Here is a 22,738-nt window from a genome sequence, read left to right as displayed (position 1 = left end):
TACTTGTCGGGTTTTGATCTATTGAGTGATGATAGATCATGCCTTGACTCTTTTGTGAGTTGTGTTGTTCTCGTAGTCTCGGGATGTGTTCCCGTGTTGTTTGTTGAGAGTGTTGAGTCTTATGTTGGCTATTGATCTTGGTTTTTGACTTATATACTTATGTATTCCATTTCGAAAATGGCTTTACAACCTATATCTTACCTATGTATGTTACTTCACATGTATTGGTGGGTTACCAGCATTATTCGCTGACCGGGTGTCGTCCCATGTTTATTTGTGTTCTTTTAGGTGATGTCTAGACGAGAGCGGAGTCTAGTGCCCGATAGTATAGTACCTTTCCCTTGCTTTATGGCCTGTGTGCCGATGTAGTGATAGACTTGTAAGTTTTGGGATAGTTGTATACCGTGCAGACTTTGCCGTAGTGTTTATCGTTGTTGGTAAACGTGGTGTGACACCCCATGTTTTGGATTTTCGTTTGTCCAGTTACCTTTTATCTTCCGTTGTGCTAGTGTTTTGTTGTGATATCTGCATGTGTTAAGGTCTTTTTATATAGCATGTTTTGGGGGGTGTTACAAAAATAAACTACTTAAATGTTAACAATTAAAATAAACTACTTAAATGTTAACAATTAAAATGTATAAACCTCATCACTTTGTTCATCTTACATACTATATGATACCAATGACCTATGATCTGAGTAAAAGAAACTTGATTCCCTTTAAGCAAGGTTTAGAGTTCGAGCCTTGTGAATGGAACTCCTAAATGGTGTCCATACAATAGCAATAAAGCTTAATAGAGTACATTCACATTCACAGAGAGATGAACTACAATGGCAGCTAAAGAGGTAGCAATGCACCTTTCCTGTGGTGACCCATGCGGAAATTCCCGAGAGGATTGCAACTCTTCATTCCAATCTCTTTGCATCCCAATCAGCTCACTTCCAGAGGAGAGTGTCAAAGCATTTTCTGCCTTAGCTGCATCACGTGTGTGATCTGAAGTAAGAAATACAAGTTAATACCACACTGATAAATATAGTGTGCGCACTTCTTCCATATGCAACCGAAAAAATTAGTCAATCAAACACAATTAATCAGAAGGATTGGAGAAGCAAGTGCCACAGGCATAGACAATTCAACATTGATTATGGACCACAAATAGAGCAAAACCAGAGTTTCTGGGAGGATACAAAGAGCACCTAATATCTTAATCAGATAAAACTTTACGGATCAAAATGTTTTAAAGTGGGAAGGAAGCAAGCAGTTAAAACCAATATTGATATGATTAGTGGCTGGTAAACTCAAGCAAAGCATTCAGACTTCAGTGTCTCAATGACCTTGAACATCCCATTTCAATTATGTGGACGAAAAATAAATTTATAAGCTAGCATCATAATAGCTAATGGAAAGCACTTACCAGGAATGGGATAGGAGCCAAGCCATGAATTTGGGGACAGTAGAGATTGAACATTTTCAAAAGGATGTGCAGAGGCCTTCTGCTCCAATATTTCTCGAAAGGCTTTAATAAAGAAAAGAGAGTGGTTTATAATGTACTCAACTTTGAATTAGTCAGAAACTCAGAGTTTAATGTGACTATCAAATACTAAAAGAATTACCTCAATATTTTTATGCAGTATGAATGGATGTAGAGGGACATGGCAGCAGTAGATCGAGCAAGAACACCTTGGTTAATTTTTACAAGGTAATTAAGGCTCTTTAATGTCAACCTCCCTACTTGTAACAAAGACTTGTGGTATGACACTCCTTTCATGGCTTTCATCAATGCAGGCATCGTCCCATGTATTCCTCTTATACAGGGCTGTTTATTAATAATGTAGACAAGAATTTTGTAATTGAGGTGGAGCCACTATTGTTAGACAACAAGGTAAGCACATATTCTAAACATAGACAAGACAATGACATCGGATAATATAGGATAACTGAATAGGAAAGCATGAAATATAGGTTGATCTAGCTTTGTGGGGGCATGTTCATAACTATGAGAGGACGTGTGCTGTTTACGCCAAGCAATGCCTGTAAAAGATAGGAGAGAAATCGACACTTACAATAACACGGATTATAAGGCACCGGTTCATGCTGTTATCGAAATGGGTGGCTTTCGCTTGGACCCCTCCCCTATCACTGTAAGCACACTCCCTGGCTACCACTTTCTCTCCTCTCTTCGAACTAACATTGAAATTTCTATGCTCAGGCTGATAGCTGGAGCTTGGTCAGAATATCTGAATATGGATATGCAAGACTGCATGCGACAAAGAAAGAATTGAAAGTTGAGGTCTGGGGTTTACCGGATGATAGAATCACATCAGCATATTATGCATCTGAATAACATGTCATTGATATTTTTAACTCTTTCCCCCTTGAATTTTGCAGTACATGAATGCAAACTCAGGAAATGTAAGAAACAGCTTCCAGATAACCAAGGCCACAAGAAAGTAGACTTAGATAGGATACCTCAGCTAAATATACTGTAACAATATGAAAAAGAGTAGAAACATTCCTCCTGTGCACGTACATCTTACCAGAGCCAAGTGGGGGGGGGGGGGGGAACTATTAAGATGAGTAAGAGATTTTAAATGCTTTTAAAAAGAATCCATTTAGATAATACTAGGATCTCAAATACATTGTAACACCCCAGATTTTCAAGACTTTTTAAAACTTATATCAAAGGTGGAATCTCATTAAATCTCAAGAAATAAATACAAGCGTACGGGGTGCTATGCCACACCTGGGCTAGAGAACCCAAGTGCACAGGCTAACTAACTAATATCCTTAAAGCGTAATTACGTAAATGAGGCACGCAGGCCAAAAGGGGGAAAACTATCTACTTCTATACTCCAAGTTCTAGCGCGCTCCAGTGACTTAATCTTTTGTGCCTGAAAGCCAAATATATCTGTTCAGCGAGAGATGCTGGTAACCCACTCCAACGCGTTGAAATACAATACATATAGAGATATATATAGATATACGAAAACCATTTTGAGCATGAAGATATATCCTACGAACTCTAGCTTTGAAAACCGGGAATGACTCGACAGATAAGGCCAGACACAAGCAACAATTATAACGAGCATATGCAGTCCTCAACACATAAGGCAGATAAGGCAAGGCATAAACAATGATCATAACCCAACATGAACAATCCCCAATATAAATCCCATAGTCACATCCCCCAAGACACTCGTAATCACAACTCGTCCATGTCACAACACATAACACACTTTGTTGGCGCCACAGGACCAATCGCATGCCCATACATGAGGGTCAGCGCATATAGCTCTGACACGGCCCCGCAGCACCCTGCCCCGTATCGCAACACGGAGGGGTCGATCGCAACCGACCGATGAACCGCAGCTCATCATAGTGTTTGATCGCAACCAAACAGTGGACCGCAGCCCAAGAGAATGTCATCTGACCGCAGCCCGGAAAAAGGACGAACCGCAGCTCGTATAGAAACGTTTGATCGCAACCAAACGGTGGACCGCAGCCCAAGAGTATCAATCTGACCGCAGCCAGCTTCTGAACCGCAGCTCAGGATAACCAATCGGATCGCAACCGAATTGGGGTAACACACACACATAACACATAGCAAGCACATGCAGCCCACATTACACATTAGGAAGGGGGAGAAAACGTATAACAAAACCTATGCGTGATCCATCACATACTAAGAATAGTCCTAAGGGGTTCATACTTCTACCACCTAGGTCAACGGGATACCAATTCAACTAGCATGCAATATAATAGACTCGTAAACCTACGAACGGCACCCGAAATATCAAACTAGACATAGGCACGATGAACAGAGTCCGTTGGGACACCACGGGGATCGGGGGAACATCAAACGGGGAAGCCGGGATCCCGAATTGGGGAAATTTCCAGCGGGTAGCCGGTGGGTGGTGGCCACCCGCCGGCTGCCCGCCGGAATTACTGTTCCGGGCAGCGGGTCGCCGGCGGGCAGCTGCCCGCCCGCCGGCTACCCGCTGCCGGGCGGTGTTTCACGGCCGTGGGTAGGTGGCGGTCCCCTACCCCCACTGACTCTTTTCACACACTTTACGCCCCGGGAACCGTTGTGGAACCCGAAACCATGCTTAGACACTTTTCAACGCCATTAACGACAACACGTAGACAATTAACGAATCAAATACAAGAAACGAACGGCACATAACCTATCATGCTTTTCTAAATATAATCAACCCCCAAACATGCGATTTCCTAGGGTTCTAATCACTTTTATATCAACAAGAATACGGTTCGTCTTCTAATTGCAAGATTCGGTAAGAATAACACATAAACATCAAGAGCATCATACAATTATCAAGAACAACACATAATCATCAAGAACTCCATATAATCATCAAGAATCTCCCAATATCAAGATTATCAAGATCCCTCATGGGATCATCACGTCAAACATCAATAATCATCATCATATCTCGCCAATACACAATAATATGCGGGAAACCCTAAGGGGGAATCATAGCTATGAGAATAGGTTTTGTTGAGACATGGGTTACCTCTTAGCCTTAATTAATTCCTTGGCTATGAAGGATCTTTCTTTAAGCTTCCTTGCTTTCTTGATTTCTCCTAAGGGGATTCTTGGAGCTCTTTTGGGGTGGTGGGGCGTTAATCTTGTGGGGAGGTTCTAGGTGCCTCTTAAGTCCCCTATTTATATATTTAGGAGTCCTAATTAGGAACTAATATTATAGGCTTGCTAATTCTATTCCTTTTGGAACTAAGGATTGGGTTTAGGGGTTGGGTTTATATATGAGGGCCCACGGGCTATGGTCGGCCTTTTTCCCTAATTAATCATTATAATTTATTCTTTCTCTTGGGCTATTGATTAATTAACTAATTGGTTTTAGGACTCGTAACACGGGGTGTTACACTCTCCCCCCCTTAACAGGAAGCTTCGTCCCCGAAGCTTGGCCCTTGGTGAAAGGATTTCTTTTAGTTATCTGGTGTGAAAAGCTCGGGATACCGCTCCTTCATTGTGTCCTTAAGTTCCCATGTTGCTTCCTTGGTCCCGTGGTTGGTCCAGAGGACTTTCACCATTTCTATGACTCGGTTCCGGGTGTTTCTTGTCTTGGTGTCCAGGATTCTTACGGGTTTCTCTTCGTATACTAGTGACTCGTCGAGGTCTACGACCTCGGGTTGGAGTACGTGGCTTGGGTCGTGTATGTATTTCTTTAGCTGAGATACGTGGAACACGTTGTGTACTCTTTCTAGTTCGATGGGTAAGGCGAGGCGGTAGGCCAAGTCCCCGATTTTCTCTATGACTTCGTAAGGGCCGATGAATCGGGGGCTGAGTTTTCCTTTTCTTCCGAACCTCATTACTCCTCGTGTGGGCGAGATCCTTAGCCAGACCTTGTCCCCGAGGTTGAATTCAGCTTGTTTCCTCTTTAGGTCGGCGTAAGACTTCTGGCGGTCTTGGGCGGCCTTCATCCTTTCCTGGATGTGTTTGACCTTAGCTATGGTGTCTTGGAGGTATTGGGGGCCCAGTGTTACCGGGTTGACCATATCTTCCCAACATAAGGGGGTTCTACATTTCTGACCATATAGTGCTTCGTAGGGTGCCATGCGAATGCTCGCGTGGTAGCTGTTGTTGTATGAGAACTCGATGAGGTCTAGGTGCTCTTCCCATGTCCCTCGGAAGTCTAGCGTGCAGGCCCTTAGCATGTCCTCGAGGGTTTGGATGGTTCTCTCGGTTTGGCCGTATGTGGTGGGGTGAAAGGCTGTGCTTAGTTTTAGTTGCGTCCCCAACGCCGATTGTAGCGATTTCCAGAATTGCGAGAGGAACCTGGAATCTCTATCGGACACAATGTTTCGGGGAACTCCGTGGTACTTCACTACCCGGTTTATGTAGGCTTGAGCTAGTTGCGTCATTGTCCATGTTTCCTTCATGGCAATGAATCGTGCCGTTTTGGTCAGCCGATCCACTATGACCCAGATTTTGTCCTTGCCGGTTCTTGTTGGGGGTAACCCTCCGACGAAGTCCATGGATATGGAATCCCATTTTCCTTGTGGTATTTCAAGGGGTTGTACGAGCCCCTTGGGCTTGCATCGTTCAGCCTTTACTTTTGGCAATTCAGGCACCTGGCCACGAAATCTGCGATTTCCTTCTTCATGTTTGGCCACCAAAACGTCCTCCTTACGTCTTGGTATAACTTGTCACCTCCTGGGTGAACTGAGTACGGGGAGTTGTGCCCTTCCTCCAAGATCCGTTGTTTCAAGTGAGGGTGCGTTGAGGGTACACACCACCTTCCTTTGTAACGGAGACTGCCGTCCGGGCGTGCTTCGAAGGGGTCTTCCTTCCCTTGGGTTAGGTCGTGGCGAATCTTATCTAGTTCCGGGTCCTGATGTTGCCCTGCCTTGATTTCCTTGAAGAGGGCGGGTATGGCTTGTGTGTTGAGTAGGTAGGCATTGGGGCGGGTTTGTCCTTGCTCTATTATTTCTAAGTGTAGTTTTTGGAAGTCCCTGTACAGTTGGTCCGGTAGGACCCACGTGGTGTTGAGGGAATGGTTCGTCTTTCGGCTTAGGGCGTCCGCAACGACGTTGGCTTTTCCCTCGTGGTATTGGATGTCTAGGTCGTAGTCCTTTATGAGTTCTAGCCACCTTCGTTGTCTCATGTTTAGGTCCTTTTGGGTGAAGATGTACTTTAAGCTTTTATGGTCGGTGTAGATTTTGCATTGTACCCCATACAGGTAGTGCCTCCAGATTTTTAGTGCGAATACGATAGCGGCTAGTTCGAGGTCATGGGTGGGGTAATTTTCTTCGTGGGTTTTGAGTTGCCTGGATGCGTACGCTATTACCTTTCCCTTTTGCATCAGCACGCATCCCAACCCTTTCTTGGATGCGTCACTGTAGACCTCGAATCCTTCCGTTCCGGAGGGGATGGCTAGCACGGGTGCCGTGGTTAGCTTGTCCTTTAATTCTTGGAAGGCTGAGATGCAGTCGCTGTCCCATCGGAAGGGGGTTTCCTTTTTCATGAGCTTAGTGAGGGGTTGGGCTATCTTGGTGAAGTCGGGTACAAACCTCCTGTAGTAACCTGCCAGGCCCAGGAAGCTTCGGACTTCCGAGAGTGAGCTCGGCGTGGTCCATTCTCTAACGGCGCGAATCTTAGCGGGGTCCACCCTGATCCCCTCTTTGGTTATCACGTGGCCCAAGAAGGCTACGCTGTCTTGCCAGAATTCGCACTTGGAGAATTTAGCGTAAAGTTGGTTTTCTCTAAGGGTTTGCAGTGATATGCGAAGGTGTTTCTCATGTTCTTCTTTATTTCGGGAGTAGACTAGGATGTCGTCAATGAACACAATGACGAAGTCATCCAGGTGAGGTCGGAATACTCGATTCATGAGGTCCATGAATATGGCGGGCGCGTTAGTGAGGCCGAAGGGCATTACGGTAAACTCGTAGTGGCCGTAACGTGTCCGGAAGGCCGTTTTCTGGATGTCTGGTTTGGCCACTTGGATTTGATGATACCCGGATCTTAGGTCGATCTTTGAGAATACCCCTGCCCCTTTAAGTTGGTCGAATAAGTCATCTATTCGGGGAAGGGTGTACCTATTCTTTATTGTAACTTGGTTGAGTTCCCTGTAGTCGATGCACAGGCGCATACTTCCATCCTTTTTCTTAACGAATAGTACCGGTGCTCCCCATGGGGAGGTGCTGGGTCGGATGTAACCCTTATCTAGCAGTTCTTGGAGTTGCGTTTTCAGTTCCTTCATTTCCTTTGGTGCTAGTCTGTAGGGTGGTTTAGAGATCGGGGCGGCGCCCGGTATGAGGTCTATGGTGAACTCGACCTCTCTGGCCGGGGGTGCCCCGGGAATTTCGTCTGGGAAGACGTCGTTGAACTCGTTTACCACTGGGATGGCTCGTGGTTCGAGTATTTTGGCGTTGAGGTCTTCGACTGAGCATAAGAAGGCCTCGTTTCCTTGGCCCAGATACTTCTTAATTTTCATCATGTTTACAAGCTTGATCCCCGGATCCTGGCGGGTACCGCGGTATGACACCCTCTTACCGTTTGGTCCTCGTAGGACCACCTTCTGCTCTCCGCACAGGATTTGCGCTTGGAATTTCCCTAGCCAGTCCATGCCCAAGAATACTTGCATCCCATCCAGTTGGAACTGGATTAGGTTGCTGGGAAATTCCACTCCTTGAATGGTGATCATTACATGCTCGTACATGCGATCACATTTTATGATCTCGCCCGAGGCCACCTTGACTTGGAGTCGGACCTTGATGCTGGCGTTAAGGCCGAGCTGGGCGGCGAACTCGGTTGCTATAAACGAGTTGGTAGCCCCCGAGTCAAATAGTATGGTGGCTGGGGTGGCGTGCACTAGGAAAGTTCCGGAGACTATGTTGTTGTCTCCGATCCTGGCCTTGCTTAGGGTAAGGATCCTTCCCCGGGCAGTCGGCGTGATGGCCGGGTCAAGTGAGGCGGTTTTGGGATTCTTAGGCTCTTTGGTGGGAATTGGGTGACTTCTTTCGGGCTTCCTTTTACACCCCAGTTGCGTCCCTTGGGGCGGGTTCGTTACCTGTTGTAGTTGACATGTCTTGGCGTAGGCTTCTCCGAGGGTCTTTGGTTCTTGAGCGGCCAAGGCCCTCTGGTGTTCGGGGTTAAGGCTTGCTAAGAATTTCCTGACTTTGATCCCCTCGGTGGATACTAGTTCGGGGGTGAGGCGAGCCAGTTGGCAGAATCGTTGGTAGTATTCTGAGACTGGGGCCGCCCCTTGTCTTAGATGGAGGAATTCCTCGCATGTGGCGGCTTTCAGGTGGTTGGGGTAGAACTGTTCTCGTAACCGTGTTTTTAGTCCTTCCCAGTTGAATCCGGGGTCTTGTTCGTACATAGGTCCCTCATGGGCCCACCAGATGTCGGCCTCGTGTCTGAAGTAGAAGGAGGCTATCCCGACTTGGTGGTGTTCGGGGCATTGGGTTGCCCTGAATACCCTGTCGAAGGTCTCAATCCATTCTTCGAGGGTCGTGGGGTCTTCGTCTCCCGAGAAGGTGGGTGGTTGGTGTGCCGAGACTTGGTGGTGGATCTCCAAGTTCTCGTTTGTTGGTAGAGGTCGGGGAATGACAGTACTTAGAGCCTGGGCGATTTGGGCCAGGCGTTGTAGATTCTGGGTCAGGAATTCCTGAGTAGGGCGTCTCGGTGTTCCTGTCTGTTTCTTCTTGGGTGCCATCCTGGTGGTTAAAGGTTGATATTATTTTGTGTTTTCACCTTGATGTAATAAGCGGAGGAGAGTTTCTTAATATTAGAGTGGGATGAAGTGAGGGGAGGTGATGTGTAGGTTTCTCAATCTCACCGTGCGTCGTAAGATCCCTAAGACCTATGTTCCTAAGTACCTGGAGTTCAAGCCTAATGTCCTAAGGTCCGGTCTTTAAGAGTCTTTTCCTAGGGTCAACTTAGGCTCTGATACCAACTGTAACACCCCAGATTTTCAAGACTTTTTAAAACTTATATCAAAGGTGGAATCTCATTAAATCTCAAGAAATAAATACAAGCGTACGGGGTGCTATGCCACACCTGGGCTAGAGAACCCAAGTGCACAGGCTAACTAACTAATATCCTTAAAGCGTAATTACGTAAACGAGGCACGCAGGCCAAAAGGGGGAAAACTATCTACTTCTATACTCCAAGTTCTAGCGCGCTCCAGTGCCTTAATCTTTTGTGCCTGAAAGCCAAATATATCTGTTCAGCGAGAGATGCTGGTAACCCACTCCAACGTGTTGAAATACAATACATATAGAGATATATATAGATATACGAAAACCATTTTGAGCATGAAGATATATCCTACGAACTCTAGCTTTGAAAACCGGGAATGACTCGACAGATAAGGCCAGACACAAGCAACAGTTATAACGAGCATATGCAGTCCTCAACACATAAGGCAGATAAGGCAAGGCATAAACAATGATCATAACCCAACATGAACAATCCCCAATATAAATCCCATAGTCACATCCCCCAAGACACTCGTAATCACAACTCGTCCATGTCACAACACATAACACACTTTGTTGGCGCCACAGGACCAATCGCATGCCCATACATGAGGGTCAGCGCATATAGCTCTGACACGGCCCCGCAGCACCCTGCCCCGTATCGCAACACGGAGGGGTCGATCGCAACCGACCGATGAACCGCAGCTCATCATAGTGTTTGATCGCAACCAAACAGTGAACCGCAGCCCAAGAGAATGTCATCTGACCGCAGCCCGGAAAAAGGACGAACCGCAGCTCGTATAGAAATGTTTGATCGCAACCAAACGGTGGACCGCAGCCCAAGAGTATCAATCTGACCGCAGCCAGCTTCTGAACCGCAGCTCAGGATAACCAATCGGATCGCAACCGAATTGGGGTAACACACACACATAACACATAGCAAGCACATGCAGCCCACATTACACATTAGGAAGGGGGAGAAAACGTATAACAAAACCTATGCGTGATCCATCACATACTAAGAATAGTCCTAAGGGGTTCATACTTCTACCACCTAGGTCAACGGGATACCAATTCAACTAGCATGCAATATAATAGACTCGTAAACCTACGAACGGCACCCGAAATATCAAACAAGACATAGGCACGATGAACGGAGTCCGTTGGGACACCACGGGGATCGGGGGAACATCAAACGGGGAAGCCGGGATCCCGAATTGGGGAAATTTCCAGCGGGTAGCCGGTGGGTGGGGGCCACCCTCCGGCTGCCCGCCGGAATTACTGTTCCGGGCAGCGGGTCGCCGGCGGGCAGCTGCCCGCCCGCCGGCTACCCGCTGCCGGGCGGTGTTTCACGGCCGTGGGTAGGTGGCGGGTCCCCTACCCCCCACTGACTCTTTGCACACACTTTACGCCCCGGGAACCGTTGTGGAACCCGAAACCATGCTTAGACACTTTTCAACGTCATTAACGACAACACGTAGACAATTAACGAATCAAATACAAGAAACGAATGGCACATAACCTATCATGCTTTTCTAAATATAATCAACCCCCAAACATGCGATTTCCCTCCCGATAATCCAAGAGTAAGATCATACGATACAACCTAGGGTTCTAATCACTTTTATATCAACAAGAATACGGTTCGTCTTCTAATTGCAAGATTCGGTAAGAATAACACATAAACATCAAGAGCATCATACAATTATCAAGAACAACACATAATCATCAAGAACTCCATATAATCATCAAGAATCTCCCAATATCAAGATTATCAAGATCCCTCATGGGATCATCACGTCAAACATCAATAATCATCATCATATCTCGCCAATACACAATAATATGGGGGAAACCCTAAGGGGGAATCATAGCTATGAAAATAGGTTTTGTTGAGACATGGGTTACCTCTTAACCTTAATTAATTCCTTGGCTATGAAGGATCTTTCTTTAAGCTTCCTTGCTTTCTTGATTTCTCCTAAGGGGATTCTTGGAGCTCTTTTGGGGTGGTGGGGCGTTAATCTTGTGGGGAGGTTCTAGGTGCCTCTTAAGTCCCCTATTTATATATTTAGGAGTCCTAATTAGGAACTAATATTATAGGCTTGCTAATTCTATTCCTTTTGGAACTAAGGATTGGGTTTAGGGGTTGGGTTTATATATGAGGGCCCACGGGCTATGGTCGGCCTTTTTCCCTAATTAATCATTATAATTTATTCTTTCTCTTGGGCTATTGATTAATTAACTAATTGGTTTTAGGACTCGTAACACGGGGTGTTACATACATTACTGTTTCTTTCACATCTTTCAGCATGAAATGTATTTCGAAGTGATATTTAAGCAACAGTATTCAAATTTTGTGACATAAGAATTCTCAATTCACCATTTTTCTTGAAGGTGCAACTTTAGTAGTTGCCTCCTTCTAATTTTTCCTTAAATCAATTATCCACAAAAATGTAATTGCCTAAGCTGCTAACTTTTGAAAACTACAATTTACCTTATAGTTAATCATGACTTACAAACTACATATATCATCTTTTTGAGCCCACATCTCTTGCATAGAGAAATACAATACCAAAAAATATGGCAGTAAGATTTTATACTTAATGAGTTAATGTAAATTGTCTTAAAACAGTACCAACGAGGTGCTGCCAAGTGCAACCATTGACATATAAAAGTTAATTCTTTCAGCTTCCAATGCACTAAAGAAAATCTAGAACTTCTAAGAGAAGAAGCCCTTCATAGCAGGAAATAGGCAAATTTAAGAATTGCCACTCATTGTGATTTTCACTAGAGAAGAAGAAAAAACAAAACAGTATTCAAATTCAAACTAGGATGCAAATGCATTTGTTGCATGAAAGCAAATAAAATCTTCAGTTTATCAGGGCGAATTTTGTAGAAATAATTTAGGAAGGAAAAAGGAATAGAGGGAAGCAAATACCAAAAGCCGCAACTTCTGATCTTTATATCGGTTATCTCTTATTGAGCTGCGCAAATCGTCAACTTTCATCCTCTCCACGATAACCCCAGATACTTATTAGTTAGTACAACATACACATGCTGAGCCGCGTAGCTGTGGACGGCGGTGGCTTGGGCGGAGGCGGTGACGGTGGCTGATAGCTGTAGCATCGCAGGGGAGCTGGATGAGGGAACGACGAAGAAGATCGGAAGGGTAGGCGGTGGAGAGGGCGTTGACGGCCGTAGATCGACGGCACGCTGTTCCAAAATGACGAAGCTGTGGTGGGGTGTCGAATGTGGTGGTGTGCGGTGAGACGATCGAAGCGGTGGATCGAAGCAGAGGGATGGAGACGGCGTGGAGCTGATCTGATCAGCTGAGGATGGAGACGACGTGGAGCTGCAATCTGATCTGATTTGAGTTAGGGTTGGTTGGATAAATTTAATAAGGCGCGTCCAAAGTTAGCCACTTTGGACTCGCAGTATAGTGGTGACTCTTGGATTGAGACGAGCAGCATGAGTTATCAGAATTATCTGAGTTATCTGTTGGGAAGAACTAGTGGGTTCACTCAGGCCACGAGGCCGGAGAGGAAGTGGCTTTCTGCCGAGCAAAAGATTTTGGTCATGCTCGTTTCGGATTGTTTGTTGCCTAACAACAATAAGAGTGCACTTTTGCTTTCTGTCTGAAATACAAGGTGAAGTTCAACTTGCCTGCGTTGATGTTGCAACATATGGTCTACTGTAGAGATCATAACCAGAAGAGTTTGCCTTATGGCATGGTTTTAAGTTGGATCTTTGCCAAGAAGGGGGTGAGTGTTGAAGGCTGTGTGCCCAAGCCGGTGGGCAAGATAGTTCTGGATGCCACAAATCTCCGCAGTTGCAACCTGTTTCAGCTGGATGATGGTGACTACATCACTCTTGAAGAGGTCACCAGGAAAGCCGCTGCCGAGAGGAGTTCGTTGGTTGAAGAGCTTGAGATTCTTGTTGGAAAGTTGAACCTAGCGGTTCAGAGCTTGGGTGGAGATGTTGAAAACGAAGGCAAAGAAAAGAGAGAAGAGGAAGAAGAAGGAGAAGAAGCATAAGAGGTCGAGGAGAGTGACTCCGAAAGCGAAGAGAACGTAAGGAGGAAGGAAGTGAGGACCAAAAAGGAGCATGATGCTATGACACACGAGGAGCATGCGGTGACCCTCCATCGACAGCAGAATCGGATGATTGAGGGAGGTTTCTCTTTCATGAAGGCTCAGTTTGTCACCGTCAATCAGAGGTTATACAGGTTGGAGGCTGGTTCTAGCCGTGTTGGAGCTAAGTAAGACTCGGACGAGGATGCCGAGGATTCGGAGGATGAGTCCTCTTAGGCCAGAGTTGGGGTAAGCTCGTTTTCCTCTCTCGTTTGTTGTTGCCATGTGGTAGTTGTTGCTTATTGGCTGTGCTTAGTTGTTTTCTCCTATTTGCCTTGGTGGTTAGTTTGTTATTTGGGTAGTTGGTTTAGTTGTTTTTCTTTGTTAGAACCTAGTTGTTTTGAGTTTAGGTGTGGTGTAGATGGCTCCTAGCTGTTTGTAAGGTGATGTTAGTGTTGGTGTTGCTCGAGAAACTTCCTTTGTGACCTTTTGAAACCTTACATTTTCTTGATTCTTGAAAATCTTACACCTCTTGAATCCTTGAAGTCTTGTTTAATGGTATACTTGCTTCCTATTGTCACATTGTTGATTCGTTGTTACCCGTTTGTTTAAACTCGTCGTGCCCAAGCTTCAAGGACGAAGCTTCTTGTTAGAGGGAGAGGATGTGACACCCCGTAAATCCAAACGCTAACCAAGGATTAATTAAAGAATTAATCCAAGTCTCTTTGCTAATCTAATCCTAAAAATCCTGAAATTTAATAGTCGAGGGACTAGATTTTGACAAGTCACTTAAGTCAAAGGGCTGAACCTTGTGCTTCTTGAGTTGTGCCCTTGTCCCCTTGTCTTTCCAACATTAGTAAGGGTAGGAATGTCTTTCTACCAAAGGTTTGTGATTCAAGCTAACCTAATAATATTCTTTCATTTCATTCACCCTTCAATCTAAACACAAAAACCTCTAGTGTAACATCCCTAAATTTTAAAACTTTTAAAGCTTATGAAATAAAGGCAATTCTATTATCAAATCCCAAACAGAGCATAAACTAAACATAAATGTCTGGGTGCTATGACACATCTGAGCTGGAGAACTCAGATGCACAGGCTAAACTATCCAATCATAAGAAATTCCAAATTCAATATCTAGTACAATCTCAAGGCACGCATAGCGATAATAGAACTATTCTAGCTATGTCCACGGGTCCGACTAGCACGCTCCGGAGCTACTCATCTATGCCTGAAAGCCAAATATATCTATTCAGCGAATAATGCTGGTAACCCACTCCAACGCGTTAAGTACAATATAGGTAGATATAAGGAAAATCATTTTGAAGCTGGAGTACATGTATACTTAGGAAACTCTAATTTAAAACCGAGAATAAACTCAATCAAACAATGGCAGACACATTTAACATAATTAATCATACACATAAAGATTCTAGCATACATCTTAACGTCACAAGGCTAGCCAATATTAATCATATCAGTGTCCAATTACTATTTCAGTCACAATCAACAATAAGACACGTATGCACATATGGTGGTGCCGCAGGACCATTCACATGACCCGAACCTTGAGTTCCATTGCCAAGGGGTCAGTGCATATGGCCCTGACATGGCCTTGCAGAACTTTAACTTGTACCGCAGCACAAGGAGATTGATCGCAACCAATCAATGAACCGCAGCTCATTTATATCATAAACTTTTTATCGCAACCTAACGGTGGACCGCAGCCATATTATCATGTATATATGATAGCAACCAAATTATGGACCGCAGCCCTATATATATATATATATATATATATATATATATATATATATATATATATATATATATATATATAAAACAGCCGATGGTTCTCAACCCTTCCAACTGCCTGTATAACCGACCGATCGCAACCGGTCGGGTTAACACCTGATGGTTCTCAACCCATTAGATGGTCATTATAGCCAATTGATCGCAACCAGTTGGGATATCATGCACAATTAACACAGAAGCCAAACAACATGCAACCCACATTAACACATAGTGAGGGGGAACCATCGGGGAACACTTACCCTAATGTAACTCATACGTAACACACCACATTAAACCGCTCGTGACACTCCTAAGGAAAATACACCTTCCTCCTAGGCCAACGGGATACCAATTCAACTAGCATGCAATACCCAAGACTCTTTTATCCTAAGAATGGTACCCGATTCATCAAATTAGACTCGCAAATGGCAAACAGGGTACAACAGGACACAACGAGGCACGGGAAAAACATCACGACTTGTACCGAAATTCCAGCGGGTGGTGGCTGCCCGCTGGGAAGAGCGCACGGGCAGCGGGTAGGTGGCGGGAACCCCTGCACCCACCTATCCCCCAATGACTCCTATGTAATATTTTGGTCTCGGGATCCATCGTGGAACCCGAAACCACGTCCAGACACATTCAAGTACAAACGACGACACCACGTATTCAAGTAATGGATTTAAACCAAGGATCACATCAAATACATCCTAACCTGACTCCTAAACATGCTAAGAATCAAATCCTGAACATGCAAAATCCCACCCAAACATGCCAAAACCATATAATACGAAATCCACGTTTATTACCCTAGGGCTCTAGTCATAAAATACAAGACTATTCATGTAACTTATCATGGTATCAAGAACATCAAGATTATCACATAAGTATCAAGATCAACACATAAGCATCAAGTTTATCTCATAAACACAATATCAATCTCAGGCAAAGCTTTACCAAGACTCGAGCACAGAATCATATATCAAAGAGCCAATGAAGAAGATATAGCAAGGAAAATAGGTTTTGTTGAGACATGGGTTACCTCTTAGCCTTAATTAATCCTCCCTTGGCTATTAAGGTTCTTCCCTAAGATTTCCATCTGATGATCTCCCTAGGCTTGGTGGTGGGGAATCCCCTATTTATAGAATCAAGAATCCTAATTAGAATCTGAATAGTAAATGCCTACTTTCTTTATCCCTAACAGATATATAGGTCTAGGATTCCTAATTAGAATCTGACTAGAAAAATGTCTACTCTCTTTATTCCTAATAGGCTTAAGACTCTAGTTTCGGCTAGGACGGGTTAAGGGTTCTCGATCTCACGTGACTACTCTGGTTTGATGCTTTGATCACGACGTATCGACGAACTGATGATCCTTTTTCTTTGGTGTTGGCACTGCTTGACTTTAAGATCCTTGTCAGACCTTGCTTCCCAAGCTAAAGTCTTATCCTTCTTTTCTATCTTGAGGGAATCTCCCGCGGTGATTCAACACTTACTTCTCTAATGCATCCAAGGTCTTGACCAAGTTTGGTCAACAAAGCCAATCTTCTAGGGCGCAGTTCCAAATTCTTCCCAAAGTCTCTTGGGAGTCAATAAACTTCGGGTTGACTTTCTCTCTTCTTTAGTGAATGAAATTCTTAGCAAGACTTCATGTCCTCCCTGGAGTTCGGTTTGTTGTACCTTTTGTGTTACTTTTAATGGTGAAGGCGCCTTTTCATGTTCCTCTTCTTCTTGAAGTGCAGTTGGTTACCTAATCTCGTTGCGGAATGATTCGGTGACTTTACGAGACATCTAATTTCCTTGTTGGTCCTTAAAACCCTTGACGCCATGGCACCAATGTGCTCTTTACTCTTTCCTTAGCACCAAGAACAACGACACTCTTGATTTTAAACAACTTGTAAGGAGCCCTCTAATTACTCAAACGATGTCCATGGTTGAAGGATGCCCGGTCCATCCTTACCGCTTGACTTTAAGGCCTTTTTAAGTCCTTAGCACAAGCTGTAATACCCCGTGTTACGGCCTTTAATCCCGAGTTAATTAATTTATAAATCCCGTTAATAATAATTAAAAAGGATTTTATTTGGTTAGGATTCCCTTATATTAATTAGTATGGTCCACCATGGACCATGGACCCTTATCCCTAAACCAAGCCCCTAGTCCTATAAGGAATAGAATTAGTAAACCCATACCATTCAGACCCTAATTAGGACTCCTATATATATATATATACATATATATATATATATATATATATATATATATATATATATATATATATACATATATATATATATATACATACATATATATATATATATATATGTATATATATATATACATATATATATATATATATATATACATATATATATATATATATATATATATATATATATATATATATATATAAGGACATAGGAGGTACCTAGAAGTCATAACACAATAGATATCACCACACAAGAATTCCAAAGGGACTCCCCACCACCAAGCCTAGGGAGATCAAACGGATGGAAATCTTAGGGAAGAACCTTAATAGCCAAGGGAGGATTATTTAAGCCTAAGAGGTAACCCATGTCTCAACAAAACCTATTTTCTTTGTTATGATCTCCTTCTTTGGCTCCCTCTATATACTTATGTCTTGATGAATTTCTTTGTGATATTTGTGATATAATCTTGATTGATTGATGTGATGATTTTATGAGGGTTCTTGATGATCTTGATGTTAAAAAGAGGTTCTTGATATTTATGTGATGACTCTTGATAAATCTTGATGGTTCTTGATAATGAAAATAAAATATGATTTTGATGATTTGGGTGGGATTAGAGCCCTAGGTTGGAGTGGGAATTGATATTGTGATGTTCTAGATTTATATTTGGATGGGATTTTGCATGTTCGGGTGTTGTTCGTGTGTAGAAGTCATGTTAGGATTTGTTCAATATAATTCTTGCTTTCGATCCATTAAATGCCTATGTGGTGTCATTAATTGCGTTTAAAAGTGTCTAAGCATGGTTTCTGGTTCCCCGAAGGATCCCGGGACGTGCATTTGATAAAAGAATCAGTGGGGGGTAGGTGGGGGTAGGGGTACCCGCCACCTACCCGCTGCCCGAAGTAAGTCCGCCAGGCAGCGGGCAGTCGCCGGGCAGGCGTTCGCCCGCCGGCAACCCGCTGCCCGGACAACGATATCCGACGGGCAGCCAGCCGGTGGCCCTCCGCCCACCGGCTACCCGCTAGTTTGTCACCCAACCCCGGTCTTTGGCTTCCCCGTTTGATGTTCCCCATTCCCCGTGGTGTCCAAACAGACCCCGTTTGTCGTGCTTGAGTCTAGTTTGATGTTTCGGGTACCGTTCGTAGGATAAAAGAGTCTAGGAATAGCATGCTAGTTGAATCGGTAACCCGTTAGCCTAGGTGGAAGTCGTATGAACCCCTTAGGACTATTCTTAGTATGTGAATGACCACACGTAAGCTTATTTATGGTTCTCCCCCGTCTCAATGTGCTATTATGTGTTATGTGATGCATGATTCCCCAATTTGGTTGCGATCAAATTGGCTATATAGGCAGTTGGATGGGTTGAGAACCATCCCAACTGTTCACCAGGTCGGTTGCGATCGGTCAGGTATATAAATATTATATAGAGCTGCGGTCCACTGTTTGGTTGTACATGAGCTGCGGTTCATTCTCCTGGCTACGATCAGTGATTCACTTCTTAGGCTACAGCCCATGGGCCTCGGGTGCGGATGGTCCACCGACTGGACGCGCGAGCGCTGTCTAGGCTACCAGCCTGAGGAAGGCCATAGCCCACCGATCGAGTGATCGGCGTTGTATAGGGCTATGGTCGACTGCGACCCACCGACTGACGGCCAGCGGTGTGTAGGGTCGTAGTATCCGAGGATCATCGCCCACCGACTAAGATCCTCAGCGGTGTGTAGGGCTTTTGCCCACCGACTAAGGTTCTCAGCGGTGTGTCGGGCTTGATTCACTACGATCCACCGACTGTGCTCATCAGCGGTGTGTAGGGTCGTAGTCCCCGTAAGAGGATCACAGTCCACCGACTGAGCGCGTCAGCGGTGTGTAGGGCTGTGATCCGCCGTCAAACTATTGGCGGTCTGTACGGTTGGTTGCGATCAACCCCTTCATGTTGCGGTATGAGGTAGGGTGCTGCGGGGCAATGATAGTGCTATACGCACTAACCCGCATGTTCGGGGCATGTAATTGGTCCCGTGGCGCCACCAAAGTGCATGTGCTTATGTGACTTGAATAATGATTTGAATGGTGATGATTTGAATGATGACTCTAATGACGAATAAATGTTGATTGAATGATGATGTGGATGACTTGAAAGTAAACTGTGACCTTAGATACATGTTGTTTATGATGTTGTCTTTATATAACTGTTTATCTTTATTGAATGTGCTTACCCCTACTTGCTGAGTCTATCCCTGATTTTAAAGCTAGAGTTCCCTAAGTATATCTCTTCCTGCTTCAAAATGATTTTCGTATATATATATATATATATATATCTACCTATATTGTATTTCAACGCGTTGGAGTGGGTTACCAGCATCATTCCCTGAACAGATATATTTGGCTTTCAGGCACAGATGAGTAGACACCGGAGCATGCTAGAGATCCGGAGCGTAGACTAGTTAGTTTCCCTTTCGGCCTGCGTGCCATGATTATGTACTGACATTGCTTTGAGGTTGTTTAGTTAGTTTAGCCTGTGCATCTGAGCTTTCCAGCTCAGGTGTGGCATAGCACCCCGTACTCTTATGTTAATTTTGGATTTAATGAGAATTCGCCTTTATTATATAAGCTTTAAAAATTTTCAAAATTTCGGGGTGTTACAGTTGGTATCAAAGCCTAAGTTTGACCCTAGGATAAGACTCTTATGACCAGACTTTAGGACATTAGGCTTGAACTCTAGGTATTTAGGAACATAGGATTCAGGAATCTTAGGACGCACAGTGTGATTGTGAGTCTACTTATCATCACTTGACCTCCCCTCACTTTATCCCTCATTAATTTAAAGAATTTCCCCCTTCGCTTATCACATCAAGGTAAGGGTACAACACACTAACTTTTCATTCCACATACTTGCCCTAGAAATTTGTGATGTCTTTGCATGCTTTTACCTACTTTGTTTCTTATCACTCTTTGATTATCATACTTGTTTATTTGCTTAAGCATATGTTCCTAATTGATTTTAGACCAAGTTAGGAACTGCATATTATTGCTTAACTATTTGATCAAACATGCGTTATTTGGATGTCTGTTGCTTGATAAAGTATTTTGGAACTTGCAATTAGTAATGTTATTCGGCTTATAAGAGCTCACTTGTCCTAATCATAATTGACAAATATAGTTAACTCACTAATAGCCCGATAAGTACTTACATGAGTTTGCATGAAATTTTGGGGAACATAGCTTTAATTGGGAAGAGGAAGAATGGGGTGTGTGATCCTTATGATATCTAGTTGAAGTCTCTCGTATTCCTTGTTAGAGTCATAATAATGTGATCCCTTGATACTTCTTATGTGTTTAACATGTAAATAACAATCTAATGCTTGAACATGAAAGTCGAATTATCTTCCTAACTGATTTGTTTATAAGTTACATAGATACTATAGGGACTAATTCTATTTCTAAAAAAATAAATAAAAAATCTAAAACCTCGAATACATTGCATATTAAGCTTTGACCCGAAAGTCAATCTGAATGAGACCGGTAGAAAACCAAGGAACCTAAACCAAGTGGTCATCTAGAAATTATCCTTGGAAAAATATATTGCGTCCCTAAACTATCTTAAAACTATCCCTCTAGACTTTGGTCCATGTTGCATGATAGACCACAAGCTTCCCATACCTTGTTTAGAACCCTTTACCACTAAGATAAGGACCCCCCCCCCCCCCTAAAACAAACATTTATACATAAATAAGTATATCGCTACTATTCTAAATATATTCCCCTAAAAATCCTATATATATCTAAAGTATGTAGTAAACCCCAATTACATTCATATGCTACCCTTACACCAAATTATTATTATTATTATTATTATTATTATTATTTTCATTTTTGTTACACTCTAACCCTAATCGCCTGATCCTAAAAATGATTGCGTCATATACGGTACATCCCTATATGCTTTTATATATATATATATATATATATATATATATATATATATATATATATATATATATAAACCTGTGAGCCTATAGAACATCCTCCCTTATAAATACATATTCATATAAATTGTTACAGTCATATTATGTACAATAACATCCCCAGCCCCGAACCATACACATGTACCCTTGTTAGGATAATCTTATATACATCCATAAGGTTGCCCTTAGCATATCCTAACCCTGAAATATCATTCCATACAAATTACATCACTCTTATATGTATACATACACATATCCTGAGATAGCCCTAATTCTACTTTTCCCCCTCGCGTGACCTCCCTGTTACCACTCCTACCTTCCCTAAATAATTAAAAACTTTAGCCTCATCATCAGGTCATCAATTAATTTAGGAATTAGCAGTCAAGGGTCTTCAACTCTAAGTTGTTTAGGTATTCTGGGCTTCTAGAGGTAAAAATTATGCCTACCTAAAATCTAATTACCGCCGAGATAAAGCTAATTTTCCTAAGTGCTTGTGTGATTAAATTTTGTCAAGATTTCTCAAGATAAAACCTTTAGTACTTGTGAACCTAGGCTATCATACTCGTAATTATTAAAGAATATTTGTATGCAAATTGCATGATCCCATTTATAGGTGGAAATTTATATTTTTCATATGTATTGCATGTCAAATCACATAGCTCGCATGTTTATGTCAAAACACACACTTACACACATTCATGTACATATACAAAGCATGCTAGACAAAAACGGTATGTTATAAGGCATCCCACTATGCATATATACAATATTATTAACTACAAGCAGTCTACATATAAGTGCCAATACTTGTTATGTGATCACCCACCGTTATCCATGGTATGCAAAATAAAGACCCTAATTCTATTGTCCCCCCAGAATTTATTTAACCCATAAGAAGCAAGAACCTTCCCCCTAATTACTTACAATCTTTCCTCAAAATCTTATTTTTGCTATTTGAATAATTGTTATATGATTTAGGACCTTCCTGAATTTATATGACAAAAGTTTGGTTATGCCACGATATTAAGTACGTGAATTTGATTGTTAATCATGCACTAGTTAACATGTTGAATAATACATACGATTCCATAAGACTAGCTATTATTTAAGACTTGAAATAGGTTCACATGCCTTCATACTCTATGCCTATGGACTTAAGAAATTGCATATTTAACATAATTACGACTGTATACATATAGGCATGACGACTTGCAGGTTATGCATATAACATAATGGTTAATTATCATACA

General features: G+C 43.0%; 1 long non-coding RNA gene across 1 annotated transcript; it reads left to right on the top strand.

The window, feature by feature from the left end:
- The first annotated feature begins 1,608 nt into the window (after positions 1 to 1,608).
- On the top strand, positions 1,609 to 16,578 carry LOC109147264. The gene is made up of 5 exons (XR_002048613.1): positions 1,609 to 1,881; positions 1,962 to 2,140; positions 2,209 to 2,289; positions 2,388 to 2,519; positions 16,565 to 16,578. It is a non-coding gene; the product is annotated as an uncharacterized LOC109147264 (long non-coding RNA).
- The last annotated feature ends 6,160 nt before the right edge of the window (positions 16,579 to 22,738 follow it).

The sequence above is a fragment of the Ipomoea nil genome, unplaced genomic scaffold, assembly GCF_001879475.1.
Source record: "Ipomoea nil cultivar Tokyo-kokei standard unplaced genomic scaffold, Asagao_1.1 scaffold1978, whole genome shotgun sequence".
Classification (NCBI taxonomy): domain Eukaryota; kingdom Viridiplantae; phylum Streptophyta; class Magnoliopsida; order Solanales; family Convolvulaceae; genus Ipomoea; species Ipomoea nil.
Note: the sequence above shows the minus strand (reverse complement) of the source record. Positions and strands in the feature narration are given on the sequence as shown.